Genomic DNA, 19,208 nt, shown 5'->3' on the forward strand with positions numbered 1-19,208 from the left:
GGATAAATACATTTGTGGATAGAGGGAAATCTATTGAGATTTCCCCAAGCCTGTGAAGTGTGGTAGTAAGTGTGTCTATTCTGATGTGTTAAATGCCCATGGTGTGGTGTTGGGTAGCCCACAAAAGCAGTGTGCCGAGCATAATCTTGTTTTTGTAAAGTCCTTTAAAATAAATACAAATATACACGGACAGAAAAAGTTGTTCTGGGAGGATACACAGCCGGCCTGTCAAGAAAGACTTGGCCTTTTTACTTGATATACTTTATGCATTTTTGTAATCTTTGAAAAAATGTCAATGCACATGTGTTCCTTTCTTAATGACAACAACAAAAATAAATAAAACCACACTTTTTAAAGCTTCTGGATAAGAATGGGAAAAAGATTTGAGTCATGCTAGGACTGGAAGGTCGACCTCCTAAGAAAGGAGCTTGGAGACTGACAGCAAAGGGTAGGGCCACTAGGTCCCTGTCCTTCCTGGGAGGGCTGTGGGGAGGAATAGTATGGATGCTGGGAGGCCTCTGAGCAAAGGCTGGGGCTAAGTAGGCGAGTGGAAAATAGGCAGCTGGCTGAGTCCCTGTCCGTGCCAGAGCCAGTACGCCGAGTTAGCTTTGTCGGACGGCAACTTGAACTCTCAGTTCACCCAGGATGGGAAACAGATCATTGAGGGTCTTCACAGAAGGCTTCGATCTGGCTGTTCTTGTGGTCCAAATGGTTCCCTGGGAGGTATAACCAGGGCCGGGTCCCAGGGTGGAGCTCGGGCGACCCAGCCCCGGCACAGAAGGAACAGCGTGGGGAGCTGCACACAGGGAGGACAGAATGGGGCTTCAGGAGGCCCCCAGAAGGGATGGAAAGGGTTCTGGGGAGCTCCTCTGGCATGTGGGCTCAAGCTGCGCCCAGCTCTGTGATCGGGAGGCCCACGAGTGGGTGGCAGTGACCCAGGGGACAGGGTGGAGAGGTGAGAAAAGGCAGCTACAAATTCCTCTGCCTGTTGCTTGGCAACAGCCCCCACCTTCCCCATCCACAGCCCTCCCCCAGCGCCAGCCCTCACCCATGGGTACCCTCTTGGAGTTTGTTTTCCCCTCTGAGGCTGCCCCTTTAACATGACACGAGAAAGAGTATGTGTCCTTGTCTGTCTCTGCCCCACCCTGGATTAAGGCAGGAGCATAAATATGGTACCGCGCAAGCAAGCACAGAGCAGGTCCCTCTGCACCGCAGCCCCCCCACCCCGGCCCCCGCCCCCCCGGGGCCCCCAGACCCCCCGGGCCAGCAGGGGACAGAGGTGCTGGGCCAAGAGGAGACTGGCAGGCAGGGCGGCTGGCAGACCTTGGTGCGCTTCTCAGCGCTCCTAGCCCACAGTTAGCATGGGCCCGACGTGTCCTCGTGTCCTCGTGCCGCAGACCCGGCATCCGGGTGTCAGGGAGGGCCTCGGCCTCTCCCCCGGGTTGCCCGATTCAAAGGCAACACTGTCTGAAGCACCTGCTGCTGACCCCAGCACACAGTAGGTGGCCAGGAGGTAGGGGTTCCTTTTCTTTAAGTGGGGTCACCAGAGGTTTGCATAAGGGCTTCTGTGGGGACCGGGCAAGATGACCCCCCGCGAAGGCCCCATTGCTCTGTCAGCTCCTACAAATATTGTCTGTCATCCTCTCTGTAGGGGCCTCAGGGCCTCGGGAAAGTCAGTATTCAGATGGTTGGTCTGTGAGCCCTCAGGCCCAGGCCACCTGATATCCAGGCCTTTCCTCTGGGCGCACGGACTTCAGTCTTGTTAGAGTCCATGCCCACTGGGGACTGCGCTGGTCCCCTAAGTCCTAGGCCTACTCTTTCCTGCAGCCCTCTGGTCTCTTTGGGCCCAGAGCAGACGGTGACCTCCCTGCTGGTTCTGGGCCTACTGGCAGGGCCGGCTCTGCCCCTGGCCTGGAGGCCCGGGAGGGTCTAGACCACAGGGGCCCGGCAGCTGGCACTGAGCAATGGGTCCTAATGGCTTTACGACCAGCAACAATGTGGTGCCTATTGCCATCGTCTCTCAGCCCGGCTCCCCACCCATCTGGTGGTGGCCTGAGGGCCCGCCTGGTACCAGAGGCTCAGCTGGGAAGCCCAGTGGGGCCGGGCAGCCGCTGCTTTGGTTTTTTTCCTGTCAACACCCTCAACACAGCCCGGACTCCAGGAGAGCTGGGTTCAGCGGAGCGAGCGGCCAGGGCCCCACCTTGGCAGGATTGGCATCTCTCGGGTTTCTGTTCAGAGGTCCCCTGCTTCAAAGCCTCAAATAATGTTCATCTGTTCATTTATCCCAGCCCTACTGTGTGCCAGGCACTGGCCACAAAGACGAAAGAGACGGAGCCAGTCTCCAGGCCCACGGTGCGATGCAGCTGACCAGGGCGAGTACTAGAATACAGGCTGCTGGAGAGAGCTCTGGGCACTGCGGGCGCTCAGAGAAGGGAAGTCACATTCAGAGAAGAAAGAAAATCAGGAAGAGCTTTTTTTTTTTTAATTGAAATTTAGTTGGCCTATACTATGAAATGAGCTTCAGGTGTACAACACAGTGATTCAACAGTGACATAATGACAGAGGCGGTGTCAAAGGGCAGGGAGCAGTAAGCTGGGTGGTGGCGGGGGGGGCAGATCAAGGGCATTTTCTGACCTGATGGGATGTCGGGGCTGGAGCTGGACCCTGGAAGGCTGAGATGTAGCCTATGGAGATGTTGGGGTTGGAGTAACTGGCCGGCCGTATTTCCATCTGAGAGAGCACCTAGGGGCCTCTGGGCCGAGATTGGACAAAAGGATGGGGGGAGGGAGCCTAGGCAGAAGGGGAGCAGCAGCGGGGCGTGGAGGCGGGGTCCATCGTGAGGCATTTTGGGAGCAGAGCTGGCAGGAGCGGCTGGGCAATGTCCCCTGGCCAGCTGTGTGGGTGGAGGTGGCAGCCGCTGAGAGGCACAGGTGGGGGTAGTCTGGGAGGGCCCTGGGGGTGCTTCAAGTGGGGGAAGGGACTGCAGTTGGGGGGCCCAGTGTGGGCCCTGGTCCAGCATGACGGATTAAAAGGGCAGGCACATTTTCTTCCGTAACTGTAGCCACCCCTGCAGACTTTTGTGGAGGGAAGTAGCGGGGGGATCCTGATGTTTGGGGTTCTGAACAGGGCCTCACACTTCTCAGGAGCCTCTCAGAAGCCTCGGGGTGCCTGGGTAGCTCTGCGGTTAAGGTTAAGTGTCTGCCTGCCTGAGGCTTAGGTCCTGATCCCAGGGTCTTGGGATCCATCCCCACCTGGCCTCCGGCTCCCTGCTCAGCGGGGAGTCTGCTTCTGCCTCTGCCCCTCCCCCTGCTCTTGGTCTCTCAAGTAAATAAATAAATAAGATCTTTAAAAAAAAAAAAAAAAGAAGATGAGCCTCAAGGTCTAGTCTCTGTCCCTGGGCTCCCTGGCTGCAGGACCCGGGGTGAGTCCTGTCACCCTGAGGACAGTATGTGAATTGCAAAGCTGGCGTCCACCCTCCCTTCAGAGGCAGGCCTGCTGGGATACTTGGGGATAGGCTGGGGACAGCAGTTTTTGGGAAGCAAATAAAAGAAACAAGCAAAAACTTTCTCTAAAATAGAGGTGAGCCTTCTGTACGTCACAGGAAGGGCCATTTCCGAAGAACTTCTAGAAAAGTGATGCGAGCTGGGTTAGCACCACTGAGGGAAGAGGCAGAGTGTGGCAGTGTGCCAGAGCCACCAGACCCAGTCCTGGACAGACAGGGGTCTCACCTTGGCCCTGCCATCTCCTACCCGCACCTTTGGGTGGATCACGCACACCTCCCTCCTTCGCCTCAGTTTTACCATCTGCAAAGTGGAGGCAACCTGGCAGGCTTGGGTTTGCTTGTTTGAAACACTGCTTCTTGCACTAAACCTGGGTATTTTATGGCACTCATCACACTTTCTAATGTCACCCATCTTTTAGAAGAATCCTTACGCGGTGGACCTCACAGGTGTTCGGGAATTAACAGTCAGCGGCGCACAGTCCCTTCTGGTGCTGAGGAGGCACACACGTGCGTGCCCCTTCTTTCCCTGTCTCGTCTTTTGAGCTGCTTCTTGCTCTTTGCCTCTGGGAGGCCTGTCCCACTTGTCTTCTCAGTCAGTTGGGAGGACTTCCCTGTCCTGGGGGACACGCTCCATGGACTCTCAAGCCTGGGTCCGCCCGGGGTATTTGAGAAGCATCTAGTGGGCGACATGGAAATCAGGGGAGTCGGTTCCTTTTCTCTGTGATAAAGAGGGGACAGAACTGTCCTCAGCTCTGTGGAGAGCAGAGGGCGAGGGAGGGAGAGGCTCCGCACTGTGCCGGCCCCGGGGAGGAGCGCGACTGGGAGTGCCAGGGAGAGGGGGGCTGAGCTCTGGTGGGGTCTGGGAGATGAGCTTGGGATGACCCTGTCTGGACAGTGAGGACAGCTTCCTCGTGAGCGGGCACACATGGTGACCGTTGGCTATCTCCTGCCCCCGCCCCCACCCCCGCCGACATGCAGCCATGCCCAGGGGGAGACCTTTGGAGCATCTCTGCCTTCTGGAAGAGGCTCTGCTGGGAAGATGGCTTCCTGGCCCGGGCTCCGGTGGCCGTGATGTCGGCAGGAAGGCCTGGGCCAGAGTCAGGCTGTCTCTGGCTGGGCAAGGGGCTGGGGCGGGGACCGCTGTCAACCTGAGGGTGGGACCCGGTGCTTCTCTGGGTTTGTACAGTCCTGCGTGTGTCTCCCGTCGGAGGGGCAGCCCTCTGGAAGCCGGGCCTATATGGACTGAGGGTGTGGTGGTGTAATCAAATGAAACGTACAGCATAATTAATCTGGCATGCCCTTAACGGTATGCATAATTGTGCTGCATGGTAATTAGGTGTAAATGGTAAGCAGTTCACATAAATGTTTTTGTAATTGGTATTAATTTTGCAGAGGCAAACTAAGTTTATGCGGTTTTTTTCTCTTCTTGCTCTGTTAGTTTTCTAGCACAGGCAGTTCCTCGCTCTTGGAGGAATTCTATTGCAAATGTTTGTTTATCAGGCAATGTTTTGTGTTTTCTCTCGGAACAATGTTATGAATGGTTATGAGGTTCCCAACCTGGTTTCCAAATGCCTCTTTGGCCCAGAGTGTAGGTGAAATGGATGACACGTGGGCAGGGGGCGCCTGGAGTGGGAGAGCGTGTGCGTGTGTGTGTGCGCGCGCCTACATGTCTGTCTACATGTGTGTCTCCACATGTCTATGTGTGTCTGTATCTGGCTGTGTGTACACACGCATGTGTATCTGTATGTGCATATGCCTCTGTCTGTGTGTATCTGTGTGTACGTGTGTGTGTGTGGCCACAGTGACAGATTCCGGGCTCTGGTGAAGAGGTAACCCGTTCTTGTGGCCGGGCACCTCGGACTGGGGAACTAGCCCCGAGAGGGGACTCCAGGTCAGGCCACAGTGAGTGAGAGCCACTCGTGGGTGTGGTCTTAAGCCGGAGTCTAGGTTTCCTAAGGACAGTCACTGGCCTTTTGCCCTGATTAATCATATAATACTTTTTTAAAATACTTAACATTTCTTTAGTGCCCACTGTGTGCCAGGCACTGTGCTCAACGGCTCACTCGGATTCTCTCATACCTTAAAATGGTTTATAAAGTAGGGGCTCCTAGTTACTCCGTTGTGCAGATTGGGAAACCAAAGCCCACGTCTCTGAGGGGCAGAGCTTGGGGTTCGAGGTGGAGTCCGGCTGAGTCTAGGGCCGGAGTGGGGGAACGAATGGCACCGGGGCTGCTGGGCCAGCGGCTAGTGATTCTGCGAGGTGCTGCCCAGAATCTGGGGCTCTTCTTCCTCCTCTTGACCCCCTCCACAAGAGGTTTGGTTTCAGGTAGGGCAGCGGGGAGGAGAAAGCAGATCAGTGACCAGTGGGTGGTTCATGTAGCGGTGGGTTGAGAGGGGCTGTGCTCCAACAGGACCTGAGGACCCTTTGGGGGACATCTTAGTTTTGGCCTGGGAGGGGGTCAGGTGGCTGATCACTTGGTGTCACTTGATCTGGGAGGAGTGGAAGAAGCATGAGCATAGATGGTGGGGAGAGAGCTGTCCTGGCCTGGGAAAGGTGGTGCAGGAGCCCAGAGCCCCCGAAGAAGGCCTTTCCATTGGCACAGTGCCTCGGGGGACTCTGCTAAGCAACCCCTAGAATGGGGCTTGCGGGGGGTCACTCTGGGCACGCAGCACATGTTTGGGATGCTGCAGCCGCCTGGGAGTGACCTCACACAGTCCTCTCTGCCTCAAGGGGCACCCGGAGCAGGCAGGAGGGGGAAGGGCCGGAGGGGGAGATAGCAGCTGCTGGCCGTTTGGGGGGCCTGCAAGGTACGTGAACTCTGACCCCATCTGTTTGGGAAAGTGGACACGTGTATATACACACGGGAAGCAAAATGACCACAAACAGAAACTGATGCAAGACCCCTGGATGGGTGGTCGAGGAGAAGTAATGGGAGTGGGGGTGCTGAGGGATGTGGGGAGAGGGGGCGCTGTCAGAAGAGAGAATGGTGTGAGTGTAGTCACAAGTGTGGGGACGGAAGATATAAGCTGGGGGAGGGACAGTGACCGGTCCTGGAACGAGGGGGTCAGCTAGGAAGGGGGGTTCATGCTGCAGTGAGCCACTGTTGTAGGACTGGGCCAGAGTTTAGATTTTACTGTGCGTGAAAATCACTGGCATCGTGGTTTTTTAAAAAATTTCTTTTTTAGGATTTTATTTATTTATCTGTCAGAGAGATAGAGAGCACAAGCAGGGGGAGCAGCAGGCAGAGGGAGAAGCAGGCTCCCTGCTGAGAAGGGAGCCATATACGGGACTCGATCCCAGGACCCTGGGAGCATGACCCGAGCCGAAGGCAAGGGCTTAACCAACTGAGCCACCCAGGTGCCCCTCATGGATTTTTTTTTTTTTAAATACCAGCTTTATTGAGCTATAATTCATATACCATACAATTCACCCATTTAAAAAATCTGATGGTTTTCAGTACCTGTAGGCAGTTGTGCCACCGTCACCACAATCAATTCTAGAACATTTTCATCGGGCATCCTAGGCTTTGACCCCACAATCAATTCTAGAACATTTTCATCGGGCATCCTAGGCTTTGACTGAGAAAGCCATGTGTGGAGAATCTTTGCTGAGCGGCTGGGTGGGGGGTAGAGGTACGAGAGGCTGGGAGCCTTGTTGTAGAATAACCCCCAAGGGCAAGGCTCATGGCCCAGAGGCCCCGGGTGGAGGTGGCGGATGGAGGCCTGAGGACCAGGTGCTGCGTGGAGTGTGGGGACGGCAGCGGGGGACAGGGAATCTCAGTTCTCTTCGGGGGTGGGGGCTCGCCAGGGGAGGGGACGGTGGTGGCACTTCCACAGCGGGAGAGAAGCCAGAGGAAACAGGAGGCATCTGGTTCTCGCAGAGTCGGGTTTCAGGTGACTGCGGGTCAGCCAGGTGGAGAGGTTCACAAAGTAGACTTGGAAGCCTGAGTTTCTCAGCAGAGGGGAAGTTAGAGGGCAACGGAAGGTCCAGCGGGACCCCTGAGGGTGTCCACTGCGCACTTGCTGAGACAGAGCAAAGGGGCCCGGGGTGGGAGAGTCAAGGGCATGGAGCCAGGGGGAGGCGTGGGTGGGAGAGAGAGCCAGAGAATCCCCCGCTCTGTGAACCTCCAGAAGCAGGGGTGTCTCGGGGCTCAGCAGTAGCACTCGAGAGATGATGGACGTGCTAGAAGCAAGGCAGTGGTTGGCTGGTACAGAGGCAGGATAGAACTCAAGGACCGAGAGGATGGAAAATGGCCCCTTGAGGCTGTGGGTGACCGTATCAGTCCGGGCCCATTCAGAAGACAGAAACCACATAGTGATTTGAACAGGAAAAGTTCACTATCAAGACTTATTAACTACAACAGGGGATGAGAGTAATGAGAGATGGGCTAGTAAGCAGTATTACAAACAGCAGAGAATCTAGAAACAGCACTTTGAGACCAGCCCCCAGGGCTGAGACCCTTGCCGGAAACCTGGCCCCTAGAACTCGCTGGAAGCCCATCCTTTGCGTCCCAAGGAAAGCTGTGTATGAGGAAATATCTTGCTGGAGGCACAGTCGCCACTAAACCCCCCTTCAAGGGGACTGTTGGGTGATGCTGCTGGCAGTCGCACACGGCAGAGGCCAGGCCCCGCAGGAGCCCCTCCCTGCAGGAGCCTGGTGCTGGATGGGGCAGGACTGGGCATGGGGGGACGTAGGGGAGCCACAGGGACAGCAGGATCTGTCTGCTGGAGGCGTTGTGTATGGTGCTGGAACCCTCCGAGAGAGCCCACTGGGTCTAGGAAAGGAGACTCCCTTTTCTTCAGTGTCCCTCCATCACCCTCTGCTGGCAGAGCGCGACGCCAGGCCTGCTGGCCGAGGAGAAATATTTCAAGGGCCTAGCTCCATTTTCACCGAGCAGGAAATGAAGGATGAATAAATCGATTAGGGGCACTGTCTACTCCTTGGGCTGCACGGTTCTGTTTGCACCTTTCACGCACATTTGGGCCCCCTTACAACTATCAAATAAGCTGTATTTCTACCTAGCAAGACGCAGCCATTTTTCTCACTGAGGTTCTCACCCTTTTCCCCAGATGAAGAGTCCTAGCAATCATTGTATCAACCGCTGTCTACATGAATAACTTCTCGAATTCAATCACAGTCCCACTGACTATTCTCCTCTTACCTAAGGACTAAATTATAGGGGCGCCTGGATGGCTCAGTCGGTGGAGCGTGCAACTTTTTTTTTTTTTTTTAAAGATTTATTTATTTGAGATAGAGAGAATGAGCATGGGCAGGAGGGGCAGAAGGAGAGGGACAAAGAGAGAAAATCCCACAGAGCCCAGAGCACAGAGCCCAATGTGGGGCCTGACCCCCAACCCTGAGATCACAACCTGATCCCAAACCAAGAGTGGAACACTTAACCGCGTGTGCGACCGAGGCCCCTCTGCACATGCGACTCTTGATCTCAGGGTTGTGAGTTTGAGCCCTTAAAAAAAAAAAAAAAAGACTAAATTATAAAGTTAATTTCCAACAACTGGTGTATGAAATAATGGGAAGAAGGAGGAAAAACAAGAAAACAGTTACCATGTGCAAATAAACATGTATATGTATCAAGTAAGTAGAAAATACGCAAAACTACTACAGTTCTCATTTCTGTATTTGTTCGCAAGGCCACATCTGCTGTCCGGCTCCTTTCTCCCACTTCTACCCTATATTTCCTCTCCTCAGCAGGCCAGGCTTCTCTTACCTGGTGGAGTGACTTAAACTTAGATTCTTGGAGGATCTGAATCCCCGGTTGGCCTGTCGTCTTTGTTGTTGTCACTGTTCCTGAAGTTTTCCCTTAACCTTGACTTTGGGGCATGGAAGTTCCAAGAGATAATTGAGAGACTCCTCTGGATTTCAGACTTGGTCTCCCTTGCCTCTGTTGTGAACCAGCAACCCACGTTCTCTTTGGTAACCAGGATCGATCACCCAAACCAGTGGGGTAACTCCTTTTTTTTTTCATCTGCTGGTTCAGTGGAATAGGGATCCAAAAAAGCCAGGCTGTTGACTTAGTGTCCAGTGGAGCCATGGTGGTGGGGGTCATGATGGTCAGCATTCCTAGAGGGTTTCAGAGACATGGGGTGGGGGGCTAAATGTGGGGGTCAACGGGGAAGTAAGTGAAAAGTCTTGGGAGCTGCCCGGTGTGGACCATGGGCCACCTCCTGGGGAGGGGAGGACAGAATCTGAGCCACTCTCACGGGTGCCCCAGACAGCAGCCCTGCCAGGGTTCACGTGGCTGATTCTCACACGGACTCACAGCCTGGCCCCCCGGGGTCCCCGGCTCCAGGGGCACGGAACGCCCCTCTGGCTATCCCAGCACGTGTGGCTCCCGACAGGGCCTCTCCTGACTCGTCATGCTCAGAACTGCATGCTCCTTTCTGGAAGTCTGTACTGGCTCTTTTTAATGCCCAAGGACAACTTCAGATCCTTACCAGCATCTATTTTGGGTATAAATCTTTTTTTTTTTTTTTTCCCTCCTTGCTTTTGGGGCTGTGTCATGGTAACCATTAGATGAGTGGAAGAGTCTGATTCAACTCCTCTCTGCTCGTGTGGCCACTACGGTGGCAGCAGCTTCAGGTGATCATGAGTGCTCATGCTGGGGGTGCCCTGGCCTCGAGGGTGGTGTGAGAGCCACAAGTCATTGTGTTGTGACTCCAGAGCCAGACAGATGGGCTTTGAAGTGGCAACAGGATGGCAGGACTGTTGGCCTGTTGCCAGTGGCTTTTGGTATTCTATGTGCAGCTGGTGGTTTGGACGGGAGAGATGTTTCTGGAAGCCAGAGTAATGGTATGATGATGTGCATCTCACTCGTGTTGAGAGAGAATGAGCAGTCCAAAGGAGAGATACTCATCCCCCCTCCAGCACCCCCACACACATCCAGCCCAGTCTTGTGACCAAGAGAGGCTGTCATAGTGGGGAACAGACTTGGCAGATAGACATCTCTGTCTAGGAAGCCCTGATTGCTCCCCTGAGCCTTCTACTGGCCCTCAGCTCACCAGCCCCGGAGCTTATCACCACCCTGGATGGTATGGGGCACAAGATTACTCTCCTGCCTTCTGTCATCTACAGGAGTCATTTGCTCCTTCTCCCAAGCTCAAGTGGGAAATTCAGCTATGAGGCTGTCATCTGTGGGCTGGTGTCCCTGCAGGGGCATAGATGGCAGATCTGGGGTGTATGCTTAGCGCTCATCCATGACTGAGTGCTGCCATATTTGTGAGGCCTCTGGAGTTCGATGGACCTGGTTTCATAGCCCTACTCTGGAACTTTCTACCTGCGCTGCCTTGGAGAGGCAATAAACCTCTCTCAGCCTCAGGTTCTCCTTCTATTAAAGGTGGGACTAACAAGGGAACCTGCTTCATAAACTTCATAGGATTGTTGTGAGGCTGAAATGGGACAAGGTATGTCTCTAAGCAAGGGCCTGGCACGTGGCTGGTACTCAGCAAATAGCTGAATGAATGACGGACTCGTTGGGCAGGGCACCAGATACTACGATTAGAAGATTGCTCTGCTTACCGCCACCCCTACTCCTGTCCCCACTGCACACAGGCAGGAAAGGGAGGCTAACCAGAAACTTTGCTTTCCAACCAGTCTATGCCCAAAGCAACAGTCACAGGTTAATTGTAAGAGGACAAGATGGAATGGAACACTCTGGACTTAGGGTAGAACAGACCTGGATTTGAATCTGGCTCCCTTTAATCGTGACCTTGGGCAGCTTTGTTAACCTCCCTATACTTCCCTTTTCTCATCTGGGAAATCGGGGAAAAGTAGTCCCCGCTTCAAAAGGTCGGAGTGAGGTGTAAGGATCAACGGAGACATCGTAAAGCTCTGTTCTCAGGGGTTGGCACATCGTGGGAGCTTCCTAAGTACAAGCTCCTGTTTGGGCGATGCAGGCTCACAGGCACTCGGGGGATTTCAAGAAAGGAGAGAAAACTGTGGGCTGGATTAGTCAGGGACTAACAGTGGGAATGTATTGCGTATTTTCTTCGTGCCAGGCACTCTTATAAGCACGTGCGATGCATTTCATTTAGATTCTCAAAACAGCCCCGGGAAGTGGCTCCTGTCACTTCCCCCCTTTTACAGCTGAGTAAACTGAGGCTGTGGGCCACCGCCTTGCCCCAGGCTGCACAGCTGATGGAGGAAACAGGTCAGGATTTGAACCCACGCAGGAAGAAGCCCTTAGGGAGGCTGACATTAGCATATGAGTCAGGACTGTCACCCGCGGGGCGCAGACTCATTCACACCACAGGGACGGAAAGGCTCCCATGACCAGGAGGTTCAGAGATGCCCTGCCTTCGGGTACAGCGAGATGCTGCGGGGACCCAGGCAGTGACCACAGTTTGCCATCCCTCTGTCTTCAGCCCTTTGTTCTCGGGCCAGCCCTCCCCCACGGGCAGCGGCTCCTGACTCACATCCTACCCCTTAGCCTTTCCATTGCACCACCGGGTCCCGGGAGGCGTCTGATTGGCCCTGCCCAGTCACGTGCTCACGCTCTGCGGGAGGGGGTGGGGTGGGGTGGGGTGGGGTAGGGTAGGGTAGGGTGAGGGGATGAGGTGTGGAGTCAGAGCAAAGACACCCCACTGTAGCCGGTGGGGAGGGGAAAGGCCACCAGACAGCTGGAAACAAGCAAAGTCCACGAGGGGGAAAGCAGACTTTAGATGCGGGGAGGGAAGGGGGGTCCGCTACAGAGATGGTGAGGTGGTTCTCAGCGGGGCAGATGGAGGGCTCTCCATGGCGTCGAAGGGGCTCTTAGGGAGAGGACATTAGGAATGTTCCTGATGGAGCAAGGATTTAGGCTTGGGGCAATGCTGGCTTTGCTTCTGGAAGAGACTGCTTCTGTGCAGGCCCTAGTTGAGGTGACACAGTGGGGTGAGAGTGTCAGGGCTGGTTGGGGCATGCTTGGAGGGGAGATTTGGAATGATCTGCCCCCCGGGAGGGGAGGCGGGAATGGTGCGGGGGTGGGGTGGGGGTAGGGGACAATGTGGTGGGGGCGGGGGTGGGGGCGGGCGGTGACGTGGCAGGTGACGTGGCCGCCAAGGCTGAACGGTGGGTCTCTGGCTGAGGTGGGCTGTTGAGTGAGCCAGCGTCGTGGTTAGGGACGTAGGCAGCCTTGACAGGCACAGATGCCTTTTGGGAGGCAGCACCCCGTGCCTGGGCCGGGCCTGATGGAAGTGATGTTTCTGGAAGAGAGTCAATGTTTGGTGAGGGGAGGGGTGGGGTGGAAGGGCAGGGAGGGAGGTACCACTTCTGTAGCTGGTGATGGAACTCTGTGTGGGTGTGAGGAGCTCTCTGGTCATGGTTATGCTGTGGGATGTGATGGTTTCATAGAGCGACTATGGTGGAAGGGCTGAGCTGCGCTCAGAGAGGAGGATGGAAGCCGAACCCAACCTAAGGTTGCAGTGGGGGAGGGGTAAGACCACCTTCCCATCCCCCCTTCTGTCTTCCTAAAATTTCTCTTTTATTTCCTCACAGTAGTACACGCATATCATTTAAGAAGGCGGTCGCAGTGTCTCTTCACCAGAGAGAGGCTCCCATCCTCTTCCTCTTCTCAGAGGCCACTGCTTTGAGCTGTTTCTTTTAGCAACTTTACAGCTCAGGTTTCTGAGGAATGTGCATATTTTTGACCCTTCCATTTTAGACATTTCCCATTGATTTCTTATTTAGCAAATAAGATCCTAGCTCTCCTACCTAGCCACCCTTTCCACTCCTAAATCATTCTTGTGGTGGGCCTACTCTTAATGGTACGTACCAGTGTTCTTTCAAAACTGTTCTATGCGCATATGATTGTACGCGTGTATACGTGTGTCGGAGGCCGTATAGTGCCCCGCCCCCCTCCAAGACTGTCACATCCTCGTCCCCCGAACCTGTAAATATGTTACTTTTATGTGGCTAGAGAGACTTTGCAGTTAAAGATCTTGAGGTGGGGAGATCATCCTGCATTCTCTGGGTGGGCCTGGTGTCATCAGGAAGCGTCTTAGAAATGAACAATAGAAGCAGGAGAGGTCGAGGAGGTAGGACGGGAGCAGAGACAGAGTCAGGCAATGAAGGAAGGCCTGGCCATCCCCGGCTCCGAGGATGGAAGGGACCAGGCGCCCTGGCATGTGAGCAGCCTTTAGGAGCTGAATGAGTCAAGGGAGTGGATTCTCCCTAGAGCCTCCAGGAAGAATGCAGCCCTACCAGCACCTTGATGTGTAGCCCGGTGACATGAACCGTTTTGACCTTCTAACTCCCAGACCTGTGACAGAGCAAATTTATGTTGTTTTAAGCCCTTAATTTTGTGGTAATTTGTCATGGCAGCGGCAGGAAGTTTCCATGTATATATATGCATACATACACACACAGACCCACACACATTACATATGTATGTCAATGGACACACACGTATTTGTTAAATCAACGAATGCAGCTGTGTTCCCAGCCAGGCCTTCGAGTATCCTGCAAGAGTTTCCTTTCTTTCTTTTTCCCCCGGAAGTTAATAACGACCTTGTTTCTCCATCTGCCTTATTTTCTCTGCACCTCTGCCAATTGCTGCCTCACCTTCTCAGCGCTGTCGGCGGGCTCTCTGCAAGGGCAGTCACGTCATGTAGGACATGTTTTGGCTCCAGTTCTCCAGTTTCTGCTGTCTGGGCAGGCGACATGTCCTAGCGGCCATTCTGGGACTTCCTTTTGCGGTCCTCCTTGGCATTCCCTTTGCCTTCTTTCTGGTTGGAGTTCCTGTTTTCTGGGTCTCGTGTCTTCCTCTTGTTTGGTTTACTCCCCCTCCTGGAGCACATGGTCCAGGACAGGTACCTGTTAATATCCGAATCCGTTCCGTTCCCGAGTTTGGATGGTGGAGTGCGAACAGTGAGGAGCACCTGTGGTTTTGTTGGATTAAAAAGACCCGTTGGTGGTCTCGGGCATGGCGGCTACAGCACTTCTTAAGTCACAGTGCTTAGATCTGAACAGTGGCCCTCGATGGCTTCATCTGACCTCTTTTCACCTTAATCCCGGAGAATCCCTTCCTTTGTCTCGGGTGTCTTAGAGGACATCTGCTCGCGGTTCCAGAGAAAGGAGTGTCTGAAAATAACTTCAATCTACTATCGCACCTAAATGATTAGGCTGCGTAAAGAATTCTAATGGGAGAATTATTTTAAGAATTCCGAAGGTATTGGTCCTTTGTCGTCTTCTTCTTCTTCTTCTTCTTCTTCTTTTTGTTAAAGATTTTTACTTATTTATTTGACAGACAGAGATCACAGGTAGGCAGAGAGGCAGGCAGAGAGAGAGGAGGAAGCAGGCTCCCTGCTCAGCAGGGAGCCCGATGCGGGGCTGGATCCCAGGACCCTGATATCATGACCTGAGCCCAAGGCAGAGGCTTTAGCCCACTGAGCCACCCAGGCAACCGGGTCCTTTGTCTTCTTGCTTTTCACATTAATGTTGAGCAGTCTGAAGCCATTCTGATTCCTGAACCTCAGTATGTCACCCTTTTCTCCCTCTGTGCAGGTCCGTAGGATCTGCTCTTTGCACCAGTGTTCTGAAATTTCACAGTGGTGTGCCTTGTTGTGGGTCTGCTTTCCTCCCTTGTGCGGACATGCAGTGGGCCTTCTCAACTGGGCCACTTGTGTCTTTCACTTCTGGAAAATTCTCTTGCACTCTTTCATCAGTAACGTTCTCCCGTTTTGTTTGTTGTTGTTTTTGCGACTCCTGCTTTTTACATATGGAAACTTCTGGACCAGTTCTCTCTCTTTTCCATTCTCTCCAATTTTCATTCTTTTTCTGGTGCCCTTTGTGTTGAGTTTTGCATCTTTACTAGCATGGTTGGTATTTCTAAGCTCTTTTTTGTTCTCGTTTTAAACAGGAACCTGTCCTTGCTTCGTGAATGTAGTATCTTCTCTATGCACGAAGTGTGTCTTTCCCAAGTTGTGTTTTGGTTTGGTTTATTTGTTCTCGTCTCTATTGTCCAAGCCAGAGACCTCCCTCAGATGTCTGCTGGTCCCTGCTTGTTCTGTACAGGATTAAGAAGAGGGGACTGGGAGCTCTGGTGCATGATGGTGGACTTGTTCCCTGGCAGACCACACTGGTTGGCCCACACAAGCCATTTGGACACCATTTGGGCTCTGGGTGCAGCACCTGTATCTGTAGGCTTTTCCTCTCGGACTGGCAAGATTCTCCAGAAGGGAAGAAGGTAAGGGTCTGGCTACCAGGGTTCGAGGAGCCCAGTGGGGGAAGAGCTTGGGGGCACTCAACACCAGTATTTAAAATAACCTTCATCTCCTTGATTTTGATATATTACTGTGGCTCTCCACTGCTCCCATCAGCTCTGTGCAAAGACCCCGGGTTCTGTGCTCCCCGGAGGGTCAACCGTCAGACTTCTGGGGGAGGGGGTCTAGGGCTTTTCCTTCTTTCATTCAGTCTGCTTTATTTTCACACATGGGTCCTCTCCACCCCTGGCCTGGGAGATAGCCCGGTGCTATTGCCTCCATCTTTTAAGGATTCTTGTTACAAATGAGGTTTGTTTTGATTTGATTTTAATTTGCAAGCAGTTCTCTCTGAAATCTGGCCATCACAAGTCTGCTTTCCAGACCCCAGAATTTCGTTGGTGGTGTCTCCTCTTTGTTCAGCCCACTCATGTGACTGTACGTCTCTTAAAAAGCTTTCTACCAAGTTGGATTTAGAAGGTAGTGAAGCTGGGTGTGCATATTCAAAATCCCAGTCCTTTTTCCACAACAGTTTTGCAATTGGAGTAGTAATAATGGTGACAGTGTCAGGTGTGATACCAAGACTTTTTTGTGATGGGATTCCTTAAACGTTGGTGAAAGTTATTGTCAGAAACATTATTTATGCCCCCCGTGGCCATTAGAAGTATAAAGGAGGAAATAAAAGCTACCTGTCATGGTGATAGGGTTCTTGGCGTGGGTTTTGCTTTGGTGGTGGTTCTTGTGGTACAGCCCTTGGTGTGGGTGAGAAGGGTGCCTCAGTGCCAGGAACAGCAGAGCGATGCTTGGCAAAGGACCATCACGGTGGACGCAGGCTGCTGTGTTGGGACCATGGGCTTTGGGGCAGGTCTCTCCCAGCAGTAGGGCTGCTTGAGAGAAGGAAGCTTCTAAGGCCAGTTGGGAAGCGCTGTGTCAAGTCCTGGACCATGGCCACCACGGTGGGCCCCCTGGCGTTGTGCAGCGCATGGCCCGCCTGGCCATATGCTGGATGGTTTTCAGTGATGCGGGGTGACTCTGAGAACACTTTCTGAGGAACCTACAGACTGACCCGGGTCAGCTGAGTTTGCTGTGAGGTGAGCACACACCGCTCAACTATCAGGGGGATATATGGAGGAAGGGGAGGGGGAAAGAGCATTTCCCTTCCTTTCCGGGGTGTCTGCCCTCAGGGTCAATGCCTTGTGATGTTCTGCTTTTCCCTCCTACTTCCTTCCTCTTCTCACTGGCAATCAGAGGTTCTCTGAAAGTTTTTTTTTTTTTTTTCTTCCCCTCACAGAAGTTCCCTGGATATTTCTAGGCCACAGGGCAGTGCTGAGACAAACAGCTGGCAGAAGGTTATCTGCCTCTACTTTGTGCCTTCTTGGTCTTCATGGACTCCATGTTGGGGCTCTGGGACTCCTGAGGGTGTCCCAGCCTTGTCTGCTTCTCCCCTTTGCCCTCGGCGCCTCCAACAGCTTGGCAGGGCAGGGCTAGAGGACGCCTTGTAGATCATGTCATCCAACTCGCCCATTTCATGGATGAGGAAGCTGAGGGCGGGAAGCCTGAGGCAGGACTAGAACCCACATCTGCTGACACCAGGTTCAGTATTCTCTCCAACCAGACTCTGCCTCTCTTAGCTTCCACCTCCTTTTGAAGGTTTTGATGTGGGGGGTGAGGGGGTCATTGGACTTGTTTGTGCTAACAAACGGTGTGTGGGTTTGAAGGGGAGTCTCCGGCCAATAATGGAGGGAAGCCTCATGGAGTTCTGGGTTGGACCAGTTCTCCCATGGACTGTTGAGAGCTGTTTCTGGGTGCTGGTGTAAGTTGGGGGACGAAGCTTCCCAGAGATCGGCCTCAGAGCTTTAGTGAGAGAGATCTGGATTCAAGCCTGTGCTTGACCTCTGGAGTAGAGACAGATCCTCATCTTTCTGAGCCTGAGGTTCCACTGTAAACTGTAAATGAGGGAGAGTAAGAGTACTACCAGCTTTCCAAAGGAGGGCAGGCAGGTTTAGCACCGCCTCTGACGCAGAAAGCAACACTCTCTTTGGAGAGACACGCATGGCAGCGGGCGTGCACGGAGCCCAGTGCCGTGCTGGGCTGAGAAGCTCGAGTTGCACCTGGAGCTTCCTTAGGGCTCACCTGTGGGGCTTGGGGCACCTTCAGCCTGGTGAGGTTTTAACTTAAATCTCCTCCTGTCCAGGCCCTAAGGAGGCTCCTCCCAGCTCTAGCCTACCCCTCCACACCGGAGGCAGAGCCCACCTCCCAGGGAAGTGCCTCCCTGGGGAAGGGGCTGCGCCCCTGGGAGACCCAAGCCTGTGCTTTCTCCAGTGCCTGGTTTTCCAGGGAGCCTTGGCTGGAGGGGGATGGGAGAAGAAGCCCAAGAGGGAGGGGAAGCCGGGGAAGCAGAACGGGAACTGGAAGGGGAAGGGTGTGGGTGGGCCCAGATCCAGCTGCCTCCCACTTTCCTTCTCCTGCCAATCCCCTCCCTGCAGGCGGGTGCACTGGAGGCAGGGGCTTGGCCCGAGTTTCCTCCTGGGGGGTGGGGAGCCAGAGAACTCAGTGTCTGTGAGCAGGGGGGGTTGAATCCGCAACACCCCCATCCCTAGCTGAGGCCTGCGGCAGGGGCTTTGTTATTTTACTGGCTTGAGGCCCACACCTGAAGCAGGGAAGATGAAAAGCCCCTAAAATTAAGCTGTGTGGGTGTGGAGGGCCCCCTCGAGCCCCCCAGTTTCCCGAGGCAAATGGGGCCGATTTGTGGGGTGGGGGGGAGAGTAGCGTGGCCTGGGCTGTGGCCTCTCCCCACCAAGACGGCCTCTCAGCAGCACTGCAGACCTAGGCCTTCAGCCTGGCCACAGCCAGAGTTCAACCTGAGCTTTCTCTGGGCCCAGACGCTGGTTCTGAAGTGAGGTGACATTCATTTCACTACATCCTGTGACTGCTGCTCACTTCCTCCACGTGGTGGGAGCCGTGTGGGGGTGGGGGCGTGAGGGGAGGACAGATTAGAAGGAAAATGTAGCAAGGCTGGGGACCTCTGGGATTTCCCAGGGGGTGGCTGGGTGGGAGGGAGGGTGCGGGAAGCTTTCAAAGGAGAGAACAGACGTGAATGAAGAGAAGGGAGGAGGCAGGAGGCCGCTGGAAGGCCCAGAACTGGCGCCCACTGTACCACAGCAACGCGGAGGCCCGGGGAGACTGCTGGTGCCTTGGAGGCAGGAGGAGGCCCTGAGGGAAGCCAGGCAGGACCCTGCCAGCTGAGTCGGCCTCAGTTTCCCCCGCTCTCTGGCGGGCTAGGCTGGCCCGAGCTGCCGGTGAGCCTGGGAAGAGGAGTGAGTTCGGAGGAACAGGCCTCATGGGGCGGCGTGGGGCTGACTGGGGGTGGGTGGGTGTCAGGTGGGGCCCCGGGTTGGGGTTGGGGGTGCCCTGCCCTGCTAACCCCTCTTGTCTCCCCCCACAGGTGGAGCTACTGGAAGCCCACACCCCACAGCCGGAGGCAGAGTTTCACCGGGATCTATGTCTAAGTTCT

The sequence above is a fragment of the Enhydra lutris genome, unplaced genomic scaffold (assembly GCF_002288905.1).
Source record: "Enhydra lutris kenyoni isolate GAN:26980312 unplaced genomic scaffold, ASM228890v2 scaffoldscaffold35, whole genome shotgun sequence".
Lineage (NCBI taxonomy): Eukaryota > Metazoa > Chordata > Mammalia > Carnivora > Mustelidae > Enhydra > Enhydra lutris.